Source organism: Hoplias malabaricus, chromosome 14 (genome assembly GCF_029633855.1).
Source record: "Hoplias malabaricus isolate fHopMal1 chromosome 14, fHopMal1.hap1, whole genome shotgun sequence".
Lineage (NCBI taxonomy): Eukaryota > Metazoa > Chordata > Actinopteri > Characiformes > Erythrinidae > Hoplias > Hoplias malabaricus.
In genome coordinates this window covers 30,262,640-30,279,829 of record NC_089813.1, presented here as the reverse complement: position 1 = coordinate 30,279,829, position 17,190 = coordinate 30,262,640, and positions in this window count along the sequence as shown.

Here is a 17,190-nt window from a genome sequence, read left to right as displayed (position 1 = left end):
GACTGCAGACTGCAGTGCTTTTAAAGCTCTCCTGGCCAAGGTTGGGTGAAGAGGGCCATGGCTGTGAACTGTTCAGCTAATGCAGTATTTACAATCAGCCCTCGTTACCTTTCCACAAGAGCGGTCCTCCTCAGCCACTCAGCGCACGGGTCAATTATAATCAAATTGAACAAGCGGCTTAAGAGAGAGTTCAGATGTTGACCCCTCTGGAAGCACTGCACTGAATCCTGAAAGGGGCTGAGAACGGACCACCACACACATTCTAGGAGACTTGACCAAACCGAAGCCTTTTTCCCTGAAGTCTGCTCATAACACATGAGCTGGCAATACTGCTGGAGGCTGAATATCAGATACATTGTAAGGGTCTGTGGGCGCCTGGAGATACAACATTTCTTCTAAATTGAAGGGCATTAATAAGGAATCTGCCCCTGTTTGCGTCAGTAACAGTTTCTAATCTTCTGGGGAATAGTTTTACTAGATCTGGATACATTCATGTGAGGATTTGATGGCATTCTGCTACAATAACATTAGTGAGGTCAAGTGTCAATGTTGGAAAATCAGTTTTGGATCACTTATCATCATTGTCCGAATAAAAACAAGCATCTACAAAGTAGTATATTCACAGGAGAAGAAAAAAAAACTTGTATTTCAGTGTGCACATCCACTGCTGCACAGCTCAAAGCCGGGGGGCATGTGTTCCCTGTTGCCAATGGGTGGCACTGAGAACTGTGAACTTAAAGCAACGTGAGGTAAGATTAAGTTTTATTTTTAGCTCTTTTCTGGTTGGGGTTTTTTTTTGGAGGGGTGGGGGGTGGGGGGTATTATTTTTGCTTCTGGGCTACCCCTACAGTTGCAGAGTTTAATTTACATTTACAGCATTGTTCTGAAATCAAGGGGAAGAGGGATGGAGATGGTTTCATGCCAGACTTCAGAATTTACATCTGCAGGGCCAGTAGAGTAGACAGAGCAGACAGCAGGCTCCATTCTCCATATTAGATGTCAGTTAAATATTACAGTGATTTTGAAGCTTTAATTTTATAGTAAAAATACTACCTAGTGTTGCTTTACACTCAAGTGTGTCTGCTCCAGAACATCGCATTTCTCAGGAGATTACATAAACACAGAGTGTGCAGAGTTGAACATAAAGACACTAAGGATAAGTGGCGAGTACAAATGGATTGATATACAGTGTACATACAGTACATAGTGTACATAGCTCCGAAAAGTACACTCCCCATATTTTGTAGCCTTATTTAAACATGAAATCAGTGTTTCATTACAATGTTATTAAACTGTTGGCCTGTATCAATGGAAATGTAATAAATAAGGACAGTGTGGTGAGTACTGCAGCATGAGGCATGAGGAGTTTAGACACTTCTACATCCTACACCAAGATCTTTTATTACAAAAGCAATACAATTTCCATTATATTGACTCTTTATGGATTTATGGATTACGGATTTAAGAACATTGACTTATTTAAATAACAACAAAACTATAATATAAACTATGAAGATTTTTCTGCACTACAGTTTTTTTACTTGTTTAATATTCCTTCTTTGCTGTCGTTTAGCAGGTATAGCTTCCCTTTTATTTCACTCTGGGCTGCCACAATTTGCTTAGCAACAAAGTGACCCCTCTGCTGAATCATGGGGAATTGCGGGCAGCGTGAGATTGGGGGCCGAGTCTGAATTGACACGCCTGGGGTTTTTTCTTTTCTTTTCTGAGCACCGCCACTAAAAGAAAACGCTTCCTTTGCATTCAGAGAGGCATGGGGCGGCTGGGCTGCGAGCGCTGCGTTATCGAGCTGCTATCTGATTCACTGACCTTCACTCCTGCTCATGCCTTGCAAATGTAATCAAGCACCGCTCCTCTTTCCTCCACTTCTCTCCTCTCTCCCTCTCTCTCTCTCTCTCTCTCTCTCTCTCTCTCTCTCCACACACACACACACACACACACAAACACACACACTCACAAACACATATGCACACACAAACACATACAGCCAGGAGAGATATATCGCCTCACTCTCTAAAATATACAGCAGGCCACTTCATAAGATACTCAGAGAGAGAGAGAGAGAGAGAAAGAGAGTGCACAGGGGAGAGTGCCGCCACAAAGAAGTGTGAGCTCCCAGAAAGCATTGGAACGTGACTTCTTTTCCTGTTCTCTTCTTCTTTTTCTCTCTATACTTTGTTTCCTCTTGCAAGGAAGGAAGGCTACCTTGGTATTCCTGTAGAAGGCAGGCATTTGGATCATTTGGAGGCAGTTCACACAGGCACAGTATCCCCCTGTTTTTACACCATACCCACACCCCCACACCCCCCCAACCCCCAGCCCCCGCACACACACACACACACACACACACACACACACAACCCTTCCCTCACAACCGGCAGGTGGAATTCTGTATGCATGGCTAGGCCTCTTGGCTGCAGCGGCAGTTGCTAGGCGACAGAAGAGGGGAGCTGACATTAGGAAAAGCAAATTGACCACAGGAGGGCTAATCTAGCATGAAACAGCAGCTGGCCGGCCACTCTCCATCACTGGGCCAGAGTGGGACCAGGCCTGGTCGCCTGTCAGGAGGGGACAGCGCTCCCCACTCCCCCCCCAACATGCTAGCAGGCCCTGCAGGAGACCACCAGAAGGGCCCCAGCAGGACCACCTCATCAGGAGTCATACTGAGCCTTACGCTCTGCTCAACATCCACACTTAGAACATCCAAGGCCTGTCCCAGTGTCCACACGTCCAATTAGTATTTTGGCTTAAGCGTACATTAATGTGATATATTTCCTAATGTGTTTAAGGGCTCATTAAGACTGAGAGTGAGTCTTGTGGTATGTTTGTGGGACATGTTAATGTAGTTCCCTGAAGTTTCTAAAGCATCATGTAAGACACCCAACACATCACCAAATGTGTGAAGATTAGCTCAGGGGCAGGGTTAACAATAACCGAGCCAGACAATGATAATGCTAACTTCAGCAACCCACCTGTGGGATTTTTCTGGCTGTTCTGGACTTGGCACATATAAATTAGACAAGCTATTAAAAGATGTTCTAGTTGCACTTTAAGGGTTGGCAATAAATGGACAATAATATGGTTATATGATGGTAACCAGCTGTGTTTACCCTTAAATTAAAAACGACTTTCTAGTTACTAAAATATTATTCAGTAATTGCACATTATAGATATATCAGACATGTTGTAATATTAGTGATATTACTACAAGCACAGTGCAGTGGTTCTGCTGAAACGATGTAGCATTAGTGTAAAATACTTAGTTGTTTCTGTCTTAATATGGTCAGGTGGAACATAACGTACAGACAGTAATTACAGTGGAAACACTTTGGAAATACACAGAATAATGTGGGGAATTGCTGTAGTGTGTTGGTTGGTGAAGTGGGGAAATCCATTGACTTCTACAAAGAAGACTAGGGTGTGAGATGCAGTGATTCTGAACAGGTCAAAAACAAACTATTAGACTATAGACAACTAGGCAACTGTCATTTATATTATAGGTAATGCTAGTCACTAACATTTTATTATATTATCATTACACATGTAATACCCATCTGATTAAAGTGCCAGCATTTGTATTTGCAGTTTCTTGTTCTCACCAAACTGATCCCACCCACTGTAAATCTAAATGCAATTAAGTGATTTTTCTGTCACTTCCTAATTACAGACAGCTTTCAAATGTGTAAGCTCCTACAAAAGCTTCCCTGGGTGTTTTTCCCTTCATCACACAGAGAAAATACTTCTGATTAGACAACATTCCACTGGCTATTTCAAGATGTTATCCCTTTTATCTCTAGCCAAAAATTCACTATGAAATGTGAGAACTGCCAAAGCACTAAGAGAATTTAAATACAACAGTCACAACGATTCTGTTAAATAAGAATGGACTAATATTACAGGGATGATTTTTAAACTCCTGAAAACCATTAGGTCTTCTCTGAAGACATAGAAGACCCTGAGGCTTTCCCTCTGGCTCAATTACACAGCAGAAAACCCACATCCAAACTCACACATACAGAATAAACATAAATAAACATGAATTGAAATGAATGCCACGTCCCACATTTTTGTAGAACTTTTTAAATGTGTTTTGCTAATGAAAAGCCTGAGCTCTCACTTTATCATCCAGCATTCTCAAATTCAGAGATGGATTACTTCCATAAAGTACTTCCTTAATGAACTGGCCAGTTTCAGTGGAGGTAGTGCGCACACATTGGGAAATGCCAAATAAAATGTATATGTAATGCTCAGATGATGCATTAGAGTTCATTAAAAGGCGCATCTCAGAATGGCCATTGCACCAAGCTCAACCAACAGTTAGCAACAAAAATGTAGGACCTGTCACTGCTGCCTTAAAACATGAAGGTTTTTGTGAAGGCTATGCTAACCAATTGTCACTTTTATTTAGAATAAAATATTTATGTCTGCAGTGATCCAGTTGTTAGACTGTGAAGAATACTACATGTCAAGACGTTTGTACGCTTTGTATAATTAATGAATTAATCTACTTTAAGGTACACCCACTGTGGACACAGATGGTCAATGACGTACTATTCATTTCAGAGGAAAAACTGAGTGATTGTGTTGATAAATCTTTGGCCACACTCTCTATAATGTACTATATTGATAATGTATTTATTCACAGTACATTGTGTTTACTTCTCGGTTCCTGGATGAAAACTTGGCCTTGTCCTGATTGGGTGTGGGCTGCTCTTGTCGTGAGAAGTTAGTCTGGGTGACAGACTGACATAACAGCTTGTGTCATTGGGCAGTGGAGGCTGGCTGAGCATTGATGTGTGATAGTGTTTGGTCTAGGTTTGTTGTGTCTAACTGTTGAGAGCGCAGCAGTGCCCAGTGCTACTGACTGATGGCTGATGTCAGGAACACCTTAATGATGCTGAAGGCATCTGTCTGGCAGACTGGTGTCTGGTGACCAGACGGGCACTTTAGGGTAGGCCGGGTGGAGGGTGGAGGTTAGGGGGTGGAGGGATGATAGAGGGTCGAGAGCTGAATAGGCCTGGGAGAAAAGAGAGACATGAATCTGAGTGACTTAGAGAGGTTAAGCCAAGGACAAACAGCGCTTAAAATCAACTCAAGTGTTGCAAGCTGCAGGGCAGACTGCAAATGATACAGATTTGGTCCCAAAAAAGTGGTAGCAGAGGACTGTGTGTGTGTGTGTGTGACAGAGAGAGACAGAGCAAAAAGGGCTGCACTCTGAGCCATAGAGCTCCAGCAGTTCAGCAGTTCATGGAGTGGGCAGGAGAGAGAGAGAGAGAGAGAGAGAGAGAGAGAGAGAGAGAGAGAGAGAGAGATAGAGGAGGGGGAGGAGGGTGGAGTGGGCGATCTACGTGCCGTAAGAGAGCTGTGTGAACAGCTACTGGCTCTAATGAGAGCCTAGCTCTACCTCCATGACAAAACAACTCACTGTAATGATGTGGTGGGCTTCCCTGCCTGCCGCTGCTGGGTAGGGGGTCTCCTTCCAGTCAACACACTGCCTGGATAATCACAGGTCATCACACACACTCGCCTCGGCCTAACAAAGCACCCCAATCAACCTCCCATTACCTCGATTAAGGGCCCACTGTAACTGCATTACGCTGCCTCTCTGTGCCTTATCAACTCCACATCGCGTATGCAGTAATTACTGTACTAGCAGGACTTTTAAGGACTGGCACACTAAAGGGCACCAATGTGCATTTAAAGGCTTTGCGGGTTAGCGCAGGAACGCTATACTTAACTCATTTGTGGCCACTTTTTTTCCCCGTTGTGATTTTATGTACACACTTGTAACATGATCCATTAATATTCCTCACCTCAGTAAAACTCCATTTTATATCCGCACACTTTCATGTGGGAATTTATGTATTTATGTACAGAACAGGTTAAAAAAGGTAGCAGGGGACAGATACTATGTATGACGTACAAAGTATATTGTACAGAGATGTCTCTGGATTTCCTGAACGATGTTACATTATTACTTCATACTTATGAGCCATTATTGCTTGAGGAACATTGTTCTTAACCTGCTGAACCATTCCCTGATGGAATTACCAACTCCACCTGTCAGCTAGGACTCCCTCAATCACACAATGCTACGAAGCTGGGAGAGAAAGTCTAGTCATCGCTTCTTCTCAGACAAACTTTATGAACAACTCTGAACAGATCTGTTACATCAGCTAACAGATGTCTATATTTGCTGAGTGGTGAAGGGGAAAGGGAGAAATGGAGGGTCAGCCTACACACCCAGGAAAAGCAAGGTCAGTTTAAGACATCTGAAGCATCACCAGGGATCCAGGGATGGCACTCTCAAAGATGGCGGCAATGACAGCCTGTTATAGCAGCTGACCTGGGTACAGGAACAGTTCCAGCCTAACAAACTTCAGTGCGAATCAGATGCTGAAGTTTGTTGTCTTTATAAATATTATGTAGATCCATGTCAGTTATTGTGAGAGGCTAATGTAGGCATCGGTTAGCCTTATGACCACTGCTGTACAGCTAAGGGTATCCATTATATGCTAAGGTCTCATTTATCTTATAAGACTAGCGCACACTGTACAAAGCCACATAGTTGCAGAAGGGAATGTGTTGTTTTAAGGGAGTAGATGATGAAGCTTTTAAAGCCATGTGAGGATAGAATGTGAAGTTTTGGGTGAATGAATTTCATTAGTCTTTGACCGCCTCAATTCCTGTAATATATTCCTGAACAAAGTCCTTAATTTACAGCAATTACAAGTGTTTGACAATTTTGCCTATGCCTTCATTACAAAAGGAACCCTTTTAGATGATATTCAAATCATATCTGATTTAATTATGCCGTCTTGCATTTGGCACAGATTATTTCATTTAAATCTCCGATAGCTCATTCACGGCATGAAATATTAACTTGTTTTCATACTTTCCTTTTTCTCGCATTAAAAACAATGGGAAATTAATGTCACTCACCATTTACAATTCAAGGATTCAATTAATTGGAATACCGGGCTCGAAAATACAATCTTTTTATGCACTGTGTCGTGAAAAGGAGTGCTTTTTTATAATATAAACTCCTTTGTGCTTTTTGAAGTTCACCTAACAATAGTAGGCTGAGAGATTGGCAGCTGCATGGAGTTGTTAATGAGAAGTTTTGGCTTGACTTTCTGCGAGTTGCTGGCGAGATCTTTTATAATAACAGGCATTAAGGCTATACACTTGAGTGCATGGCTTTCCAGTCATTAACCTGCTGTCGACACCTGAGCGCCAGAGAGGACTCTGCAGCCCTCTTTACAAAGCAAGCCCACAGGTGAGTAGAGTGCACACACACACACACACACACAGTTCTCCCGCTTAATTTTCAGTCTCTCCTCTCCATTTCTTTGCACTGTTTCTGTGTAAAATTATTCTAGATCTCTTTTAATATTTGCAGATGTCAAACATACACTACATGTCCTAGAGTATGTTAACATTTCTTAGTGTTATTAGCCATAACATTAAAATGGCCTACTTGTATCTACCCTTATTGTTCATTTTTTGATCAGCTCCACTGAGAATAACCCACCAACCAAAAATATTTGGTAATATCCTACTGTGGGCAGAGTCCTGTGTTCACTGATGAAGGACTAGAGGACGACCAACTCAGAAGTGTGCAGAAACACACTGTCTTTAGGTTTTATGTCTACAAGGTGGACCAACAAGGTAGGAGTGTCTAAAAGTGTGGACAGTGAGTGAACACTATTTAAAAACTCACAGCAGCACTGCTGTGTCTGATCCACTTGTACCAACATAGCACACACTAGCTCCAGTCAGTGTCACTGCAGAGCTGAGAATTATCAACCACCCAATTTATACCTGCTCAATGGTGGTCCTCTGGTGGTCCTGATAATTGAAGCACAGGGCTGATCATGCAAAGCAACAGATGGACTTCAGTCTGTAATTATAGAACTAAAAGTGCACATGAACGGTAAGTTTTAAAGTTATGCCTGCTCAGTGTAATTAGTGAGTTCAGTTAATTTATGTCCGATTTTTACACAGGTATTGTAATGAGCGAGGACACTGCAATCATAGAAATGCAGAACAATAAAATGGCACTCTCCGGAGCAGGTGCAAATCAACTCAAGGACACTATGCTCAAAACCAAGCTAGAGGGTTATGAATCACCCACAGCACTGGGCCGGGGAGAGGTGGAACAACTGCACTCTCTGGAGTGTCAGCACTCCACCCAAATGTTATGATTAACAAAGTCATTTGTTCCTTTTTTAAAGTTATCTGCCTGTTATCTGCTGCAAAAAATAAAGCACATTCCCTATTAATACCCTGCATATAAAAAATCACTGAACGGCCAGGTGTCAACTGTACCCTTCAAGCCCTTAATTTGACCATTCTAGAACATCAGTAGCTATTAGAATGTCTTCATTGTTGGCACAACACATACCCTTGTACCTTTGTATATGTTTCTATAACATTTGTACATTTAAAACACAAACGGACCACTAGAAATGCTTTAAAACACTTTCGCTATCATCTTTCATTCAAACTTATCTCCTACAAAGTTACCATTTTGGAGATATGACAGAGATGATATATGACTGCTCTAATGTGGCCTCATTAAACATGCGCTAACTAATTAATGATTATGTTTGGTGGCCATGCTGTAATTATTTGAAGAGGCTGGAGAGGTTGTTACAGAGTTCAACATGTCCTCACTGATTCCTTAAGCCTACTTTAATACAGCATCACTAATACGTATGACATGCATTAAAATTTATTTAAATATGTCCTAATCCTTTGGTGAAGTTTGTGAGGTGCTTATTATCAAGAGGAGGAAATAAGATCTACACCAAGAGAATGCAGAGCAAAGTGAACTCAACAGGTACACGGACAGACATGATTATATATACACACACACACACACGCACAAACAGACGCACACTGACACAAATGATTTTCTAAAGAGCGAATGAGCGTTTTTGCTGCCGCTAATTGGAGCGTGGAAAAGACCATCAGCAATGCGTGAGGATGAGTGGCCACTGGGGGCAGAGCAGAGCGCTCCAGGGGACTGAGGGTCATTACACCACTAATGGAGCCATATGGCCTGCAAAACAAACAGAAAACAACCCCCCCCCCCCCACACACACACACACACACACACCACCACCCACCCCCCTCAATAATAAGGTCATGCAATGCCTTTGTATATTTGGCTTGAGACCAGCGGGAAGTTTGCGAGAAAGACGTGGCCACTTCAGCATGGTGTCTTTGGCTGGTAAATGGATTTATTTAGCAAGAGGTGCCCTCGGCAAAGGCAAAAGTTAAGTCCTACGGAGTGTCAGGGAGCAGGGAGCACTGCTGCAGATTGCAGGGCACTCAGTGTTTAGGGATGATGGATCAGCAGAGCTGTTTAGTCATGATGGCTCATAAACGGAGAAGAGGGGCATTAAGGGCACAAAACCCATAAGGTTGTTTTGGCCTAAAACCACTCAGGATAAAGTTTTATAACTGATTCATAAAAACGAGAAACTACAAATGACTTTATTTGCACAATGATAAACAATGGACATCATCCTCCAAGTCACCAACTGGCTTTAAACTCATGTTTTACAATAACAAATAAATTACACACCGGCACTGGTTATTTTTTACAGGAATAGCTCCAAAGTGTTTAAGACTGTCCATTTAGTTCCATTACCCATCACAAAACACGATTCAATCATCGCCTATGAATATGATTGGTTTCAAACTCCAAAATCCCAGGCCACTGCTTAGTCTTGATTCTCTTGGTGCTGTTTTCTTGTTTATTTTAGCAGTACGTATTGCACCTTTAGGAGTGAGAGATCAGAAAATGAAACAAGCTCAAAAACAGTATGTGTCTGTCAGCAGTCTGGAGTGAAAGAGCAGAGATGTGTTGTTTTCCCAAGAACGCCTACCATAATGCCATACCCAGAAGGAAAATCTGTCATAACATGAATACCAATGACTAATATCTACAGCCTTAGGAGGTAAAAAAAAAATAATAATTCAGCAAAACCGGCTTTCTACCTTGAGTCCTTGAGTTCTCTGTACTTGTCCCTGGCAGCTAGGTTGGACTTATGGTGAGCCATACACAGGTGTTGAGGTGCTGAGAACTGAGTGGTTTCACTCAAAAAAAAAGACAAAAATAATGAGCACTGACTGAATCAGGGTTAATATTGAATGACCACAGCCAGTCCTGACCCCTATTAGCCAAGTTCCGTTACCATTCACTGGCAGATTGCAGTTTCTAAATGGTCACTAAATATAGGCTGGCCTTATTTCAAATTATACTCCAAACACACACAAAGTTATTCTGTCATCACTGAGTTTTAACGCATTGCACTGACTGGTGTCAGCAGTTTTCTTAAGGAAAATCAATACACACATCAGGAACCTCTCCACGTCTGGCAAAAGTACAGTGCTCATGTCAAAGTCAGAGAACACCCTTCACTGGATCTGTCAAAACAGCCATTAAACAAAATGTACAGGTTTTTCATGAGATATTTGTGAGCACATAAATGAGGATCCACTGTAAAAGGCAATTGATAACTGAAATATGTTCACAAAACTGGTGTAATAATAATGATTAAAAGTGATGTACTGTCCCCATTTTAAGAATAATATGATTCAACTAAAAGTAAAAAGTAGTCACCGAATTAATTAATTAAGTCAGAGTAAAAAAGTACTAAGTGAAACAACTACTAAAGTACTGAGTAACTGCTGAGTAACCTCTTTGTTTAATAAACAGAACGTCAAATAATACACCTGAAGGCACACAAATAAAAAACAGCAATGAAAGAGCCGGAGAATATCTCTTAAACAATAAAAAACTATAATAAATGATTAATTAATTCATTGCCTGTAACCACTTATCCTATTTAGGGTGACGGTGGGTCCGAAGCCTACCCGGAATCACTGGGCGCCAGTCCTTCACAGGGCGACACACACTCACACCTAGTGACACCTTCCCACTTGGAGCACAATTAGAAAGACCTTTTTTAATCCCATGTTTTCTGACTTTGAAGCAGCATCCAAGAAACTTACTGGGTGGTCTCATAACATGTCCCATGTGAGTGTCACTTATGCTTCAGGTCTGAAAACACCCACCTTCCACTGTGAGAACACACCTCGGTATTGTGGGTCTGAAAGGACAAAGAGCTTTAAGAAGCTGTTACAGAGAAAAGGAAATAGACAAAAAACAATAACACAAAAAATATACAGGCTTCCCCCAGGAGTCCAGAACACAACATCACTGAATGTGCTTGGAAGTACCAGGTTTGTGACAAACAGAAAGTGCAATCAACTTCCTAAGACTTAATTTAGGAGGTGTGAAGAAAGATCCAGCTTTCTGCTTTCACTGCAGTGGCTTCAGAATTACTGTCAGTGCGGCTGACACTGATTATCTATCAGAAATTCACGTAAACACCTGTTAGAGCTTGGAGTTAGGTTTATGGTGAATTTTGGTGGTGTTGTAAGGGTTATGTTTATAGTTTATTAGTTTTAGGTTTGGGGCAGGTTCCTGGCTGATATTTAATGCTGTGTAGCCAATATAAATGAACGTAACCACCTACTGTTTTTAATATTTTGGAAGTGTAGAGATAGGTTACGGTTACGAATGGGAGCAGAGGAAATGTGCTCTGCATTTTTAGCAGAGCAAGCCGAGATTTGAATAGACACATTAAATTATGTACACACCACATGTAGGTGTAGTGTTATAATTCGTTATAAGTCTGTATTTCAGGATAGGGTGTCATCAGAAATTCATTTGCACGTCCCTGAATATATTTAGTACACATTTTGCTAACACCAATTATATGTACTACACACTGTACAATTCCTAGAAATGCTTTATGGTAAAATACCTAAAGTTGCCAGGCTGTAAATAGCTTGTACTTAATGAATTTGTAGCTAAAAATTCAACAGAGCTTGGGCTCTGAGTGGTAAATGTTACTGTACATAAGGCAATATTTGTCCACACAACACAGTCGTAGTGGACACAAGCTCGGACATGAAAGACTGGCCCTCTTTAAATTGGACCAAGCGGCAGCAGACAGACTTCCCAGTAGAACAGAACACAGAGCGGCGGTGGTTATTCACAAAGCGCCTGTGGCCTCCTTCTAATAGCCTGCTTCTCTCTGGACCTCAAGGCCTTTGATCCTAGTCTGGCTGATGCTGACCATCATTAGCAGCCCAATCCTCTCTGGCTTTATTGATGATGCTATTATTGCTACTTTGCTAGTTCCTTTGCTAGCTTCAGCTGACTTTCACATGAAAAGTATCTGTAGGGTTTTGTACACTTGGCTGCTTTGGCTTCAAGGACTTTTCGTATTCCGCTCTCGGGTTCTCACTGCTGCCTGCTCTCTTTCATAAACATTTCCTGCCTGTTCTAGCTAGATGCCAGCTCTTAGTATTCCAAACCTCTTTGTTCCACTCTGAATTGCGATAACCTCTTGACATGATTTTCAAATGGGGCCGTTCCACTTCTGGAGGGGCCGCTCTCCACTAATAGAGGATTTGAGGAGCAGCTGATCTGACATTGGCTTGATTTGGGGTTGCCATCACATTGTGGTTAAGGCAAATACTGTGCTGAAAGCTTTTTTTTTCCTGAGACTTTGTTGTAAATTCTTTACAGATATTTACAAACAATACATAAACAAGCTGGCCCTAAACTCGACATACCCACTGTATTCTGTGGTCAGATTTACCCTGAAGCTAAATCTTGGCCAAAGAAAAAAGATGTTTCTTACAAGGCCTCACACTCATGTTTTCGTTCTGTTCCTCCTTGTAGACAGTCTGTGTCCAAGGGGAACATATACGGACACAAAATTACCTTCATGCTGTAGGTAAAAATTTAATGAAGGTCAATCAAGATCATCACAACACTGCAATTCTCTTTTAATGCCACTGAATTTGACAGCTGTTGACAATGCAAGGTATTACTGAGATTTCAGAGCTCTTACAAAGATGTATCATCACTCATGAAACATCAGCCTAATGCTACAGCTCTATGTGCTCCACAGTTGAACACTGAGATGTATTTGGATTTGAGTGTATCCATAAATGATTGTTGTGTTGGGGTTTATAATAATTGTTTACAAAATCATTTCATTGTTGAAGGAATACTATGTATGAATTAGCATTTTTCCCTCCTGGGCTCCCCCTATTTGTTGCTGAATGTAATTCACATTTACAGTACCAGGAGCTGTTTGAATTTCAACAAGAGACAGACATGCTGTGTTTCAGAAAATCTGTTTTCTTGCCTCCAGAACAGTGACAAAAGCTTTTTTTTTTTTTAAATCTCCAGCTTGGAAAGCGTTATTGAAATCACACTTTTTCAGTGACTTAAAACACTATTTATGTGTGGACAGGAGGCAAAAACGCATTAAAAACATTTTTGAAAAGTTTTTAAAAATAAACAGATCTGTGTGGATGAGGTCTAAATACATATTAATACATATTTCTTGTGTTTCCAAACTATTTAGATGTCAATGTTTCCTAATGTTTCATTGTTGAGCCTATTTTAAAAAAATAGTGTGGACTACATCAAAAAAGCTAAATACTGCTCATATTATGCACTGGACTGTGTTATCACAAGCATAAATTATAAATGATAATCTGATATTCTAGCCATTACAATCCTGTAGCAACTGACAGAAAAGCACTTACCAGAAATTAAAAGTGCGCTAATATGGCTAAAGTTAGCAGGGGCTAGCACTGGCCCTCAATCATCAGTAATTCTCAAAAACCTGATTATAGCACTGTTGTTAACAAAGCTTGGGTTCCACTGACACAAAATGTAACGCTGGCCATTACAACCACACAGCAACTGCAGAAAATCACTTATTACTTGAATTGTTGTTTAATCCAGCTAAAGTTCACTAATCCGGCTAAAGTTAGCAGCCGAAAACCCTGGTTCAATGTTCAGAAATATTAAATAATAATAATCATAATAATAATAATAATAATAATACATTTCATTTATATAGCGCTTTTCAAGATAAATAAAGTTGCTTTACAAACATAAAAAATAATCAGAGAAACCAAAGTGTACAAAACATTAATTTTATAAAATGCAGTTGACTAAAATTAAATACAATACAAAAAACAGCAGTAGAAAAAGTGATTCTCAAAAACCTCATTATAACACTTTCATCAACAAAACGTGTCCCTAACAAAGCAACTCATGAAGAAAGTGCAACAACGTGTTATTACTTACTAGTCCAAAAGGAAGAAGACCACTGCAGAAACTGCACTATGTAACTTTTGGAGGAGGGTAGGAATGCACCCCAACTCCCTTGCCCTCCCCACTGATTCCAATACAGTGCTGTAAAAAATAAAACCAGGGGGAGCCCCAAACAAGCAAAAAAAACCAAATCTTACCTAGTGTTCTTTTAAGTACTTTAACATTCAATACACGTTTCCGAGCACATTTCTGAGTTCTTCCAGATGGCTTCTAGATACGGTCCACATATCACTCCTGGAACTTGCGACCTCTCCCCATGCTGATTGGGTGTAATGAACAGGAGGCATGGGCACAGGGGTTCTCCATAATAGAGAGAGTGACAGGAGAGCTCTCTCCTTAGCGCTAGCGCCTCATCTCAGCATCTCCATTAGAACCTCTACCTCCACAAGGTATCTCCAGGCCAAAGAGGGGAGAAAGCAGCCAAGAAGGGTTCTTAATATTCCCATGCAGATTGAGAGGTTTTGGGTATTAGTTGGGAAGAACTTTGATGTGGCATTAGTCATGCGGTGCCACTGCACACTAAATAAATATATAAATAAAAATATACACACCATCTATTTTTATCTCCACATTACTGGCTCCTCATGTGCATGCAGCACTCGAGAGGGAGAAGAGGAAAAGAGAAATATATATATAAATATATATATATAAAAACACACACACACTCCCTTCGTTTCTGTCCTCTCCTCTTTTCAGGAATGCGTTGGGCCAGCTGGTGAGTTTTTGATGTGTGTTTCGCTTTAATACAGACTCTGGCTTGTCTCCTGTTTGAGCCTCTCTCTCTCTCTCTCTTTCTCTCTCTCTCTCAACGCCCAGCTCTGAGGCAAAATCCTTCTGGGTCCCAATTAAGACTCAAAGCTGCTGTTCTCTGTATGATAACAACACCAAGCGCTGACAACATGCTACCTGTCAACGAGAGCATCAACAGCCGCCATCTGTTCCTGGGCAAATTGTCTTCATTACACACAAACTCCACAATGCAGTTCATACACACAAACACACACATACTCTGAGAAGAGCATTATACTCTGAAAATACTCCAATTACACACTTCCCTTGGTCAAAGCGAACAGCCCAGTATTAATACCCAGCGTCTCCCTTCATGTTGTTTGTGTTCTGATTTGGATGCTTATTTAAAAGGACAGTTTCCCACTCAAAGAATTCAGGATCATGGACTATGAAAAAAAAACACACGACAGGTCCTTCTTTGCGATTGGTAAAACAACAACTAATTAAAATACAGCCTGGCATCGAAGGTAACCACAGTTGCACCCTCACACCCCTGTTACTTGTAATAGCTTTCGCAGTTGGAGCAAATTATCCTGAGGAGCTGATAATAGATTTTCTTCTCTAATTAAAACTGATCCCCCCCCACCCCCACCCCTCTCTGGTCTATTAATCAGAGTACGAAAATGCTTTGTAAGGAAATATAGGAGAGCAGTGGGTTCTAAATGAGAAGAATGCTCTCAATTCACCTGATGTGGAGATGCTCAGAGAGGGCAGCCAAATACTTTTAGCCTCTGCCTAACTAAACAAATTATTTTCAGCAGAATTCATTTGTTTCATTTTAGCCATCTCCTGTACCCAACTTTCCTATTCAGGTTCGGAAAAGTGGAGCACATTACTGACAAATGAAATGGAATAATAACAGATCCATTTAAGTGTGAAGGCCAAAAAACAGCTCGATCGTAACATTCAAATGCAGTAAATAATGTGATATATTCCATTTTAATTTTTATGTTTATCTTTGCTTCTCTCTCCCATTTACACACATCCACTTGAAACCTCTGCTGCGGTGTATACTGTAAAAGCTTGAAAAATATGAGCTGTGATCGGCGAGCAAGGGCTTTCAGAAGCCTCAGCTCATATATATGTAGACAGCTGCTGCTTTTGAGAATCTCTTTTGAAAACGCTATATGACACACAAACACTAAACACTATATGACACACAAACACTATATATATATATATATATATATATATATATATATATATATATATATATATATATATATATATATAAAATTGGTTTGTGTTACAGTTGAGTATATGATCTGTCTGTAGTGGCCCTACAGCATTTGGCAGGCACTAACAGTTCTAGAGCAATCATGTTACAAATGTAAGTAAATTGAGACTTGCCCAAATACTCTTATTGGTATGGCAGTGTGATTACACTGGCCAACACCAACCAAATTTACTGGCCTCTAAACATATGTGTTTATATGTGTCCCCCTGTAACATACACCATAGTATTTACAGGACCTGAAGGTGGAAACAGGCCAGGGCATGGCACCACAGGTCTAAAGGCCTCCTATAATGAAAGCCTACTTTGTCCCAGATTTTTAGATGGCACCTGACTTCAACACAGCTCTCTGCTAAACTGCACTGTGAATTATTACCGGTGAACAGGTTCACTGTATTTTGATGGACATTGGAAGTCTTAAAATTTCTTTCAGCAAAAGCCTTGTTTGAGATATCTGAGTATGTTCAGAGTGGTGGAATAATTGAGGAAAACACGTGAGAATAATATCTGGGTGAAAAGCCCCCTTGATGTAGGAGCTAAATTCTCCCCTGGGAGCTGGCAAGATTAGCTGGAACAGCTGGAAGCGTGCAGCTAGCAAGCATTTCTCATTCAGTTTGTTGGCATTCAAACATATCTCACGGTTCACTGATGTATTCTGCAAGCTATGCAGCCAAATCAAAAAATATAAAACATTCATAATTAGCAATGATAAGGGTGTTGCTAGTTAGCTAATAGTTCAAATTAGCATCAGACATCTTACGGTGTAATAAACACCAACAATCAAAATATCTAAATTATTAATGAAAAGATACTAAATGAAATGTCATTATTTTATTATAAAATACCATTTACCTTAACAACCAGTCTTTATCTATAACCAATTTATAAGACAATCGCTATATACAAAACAAGATCACAAGAA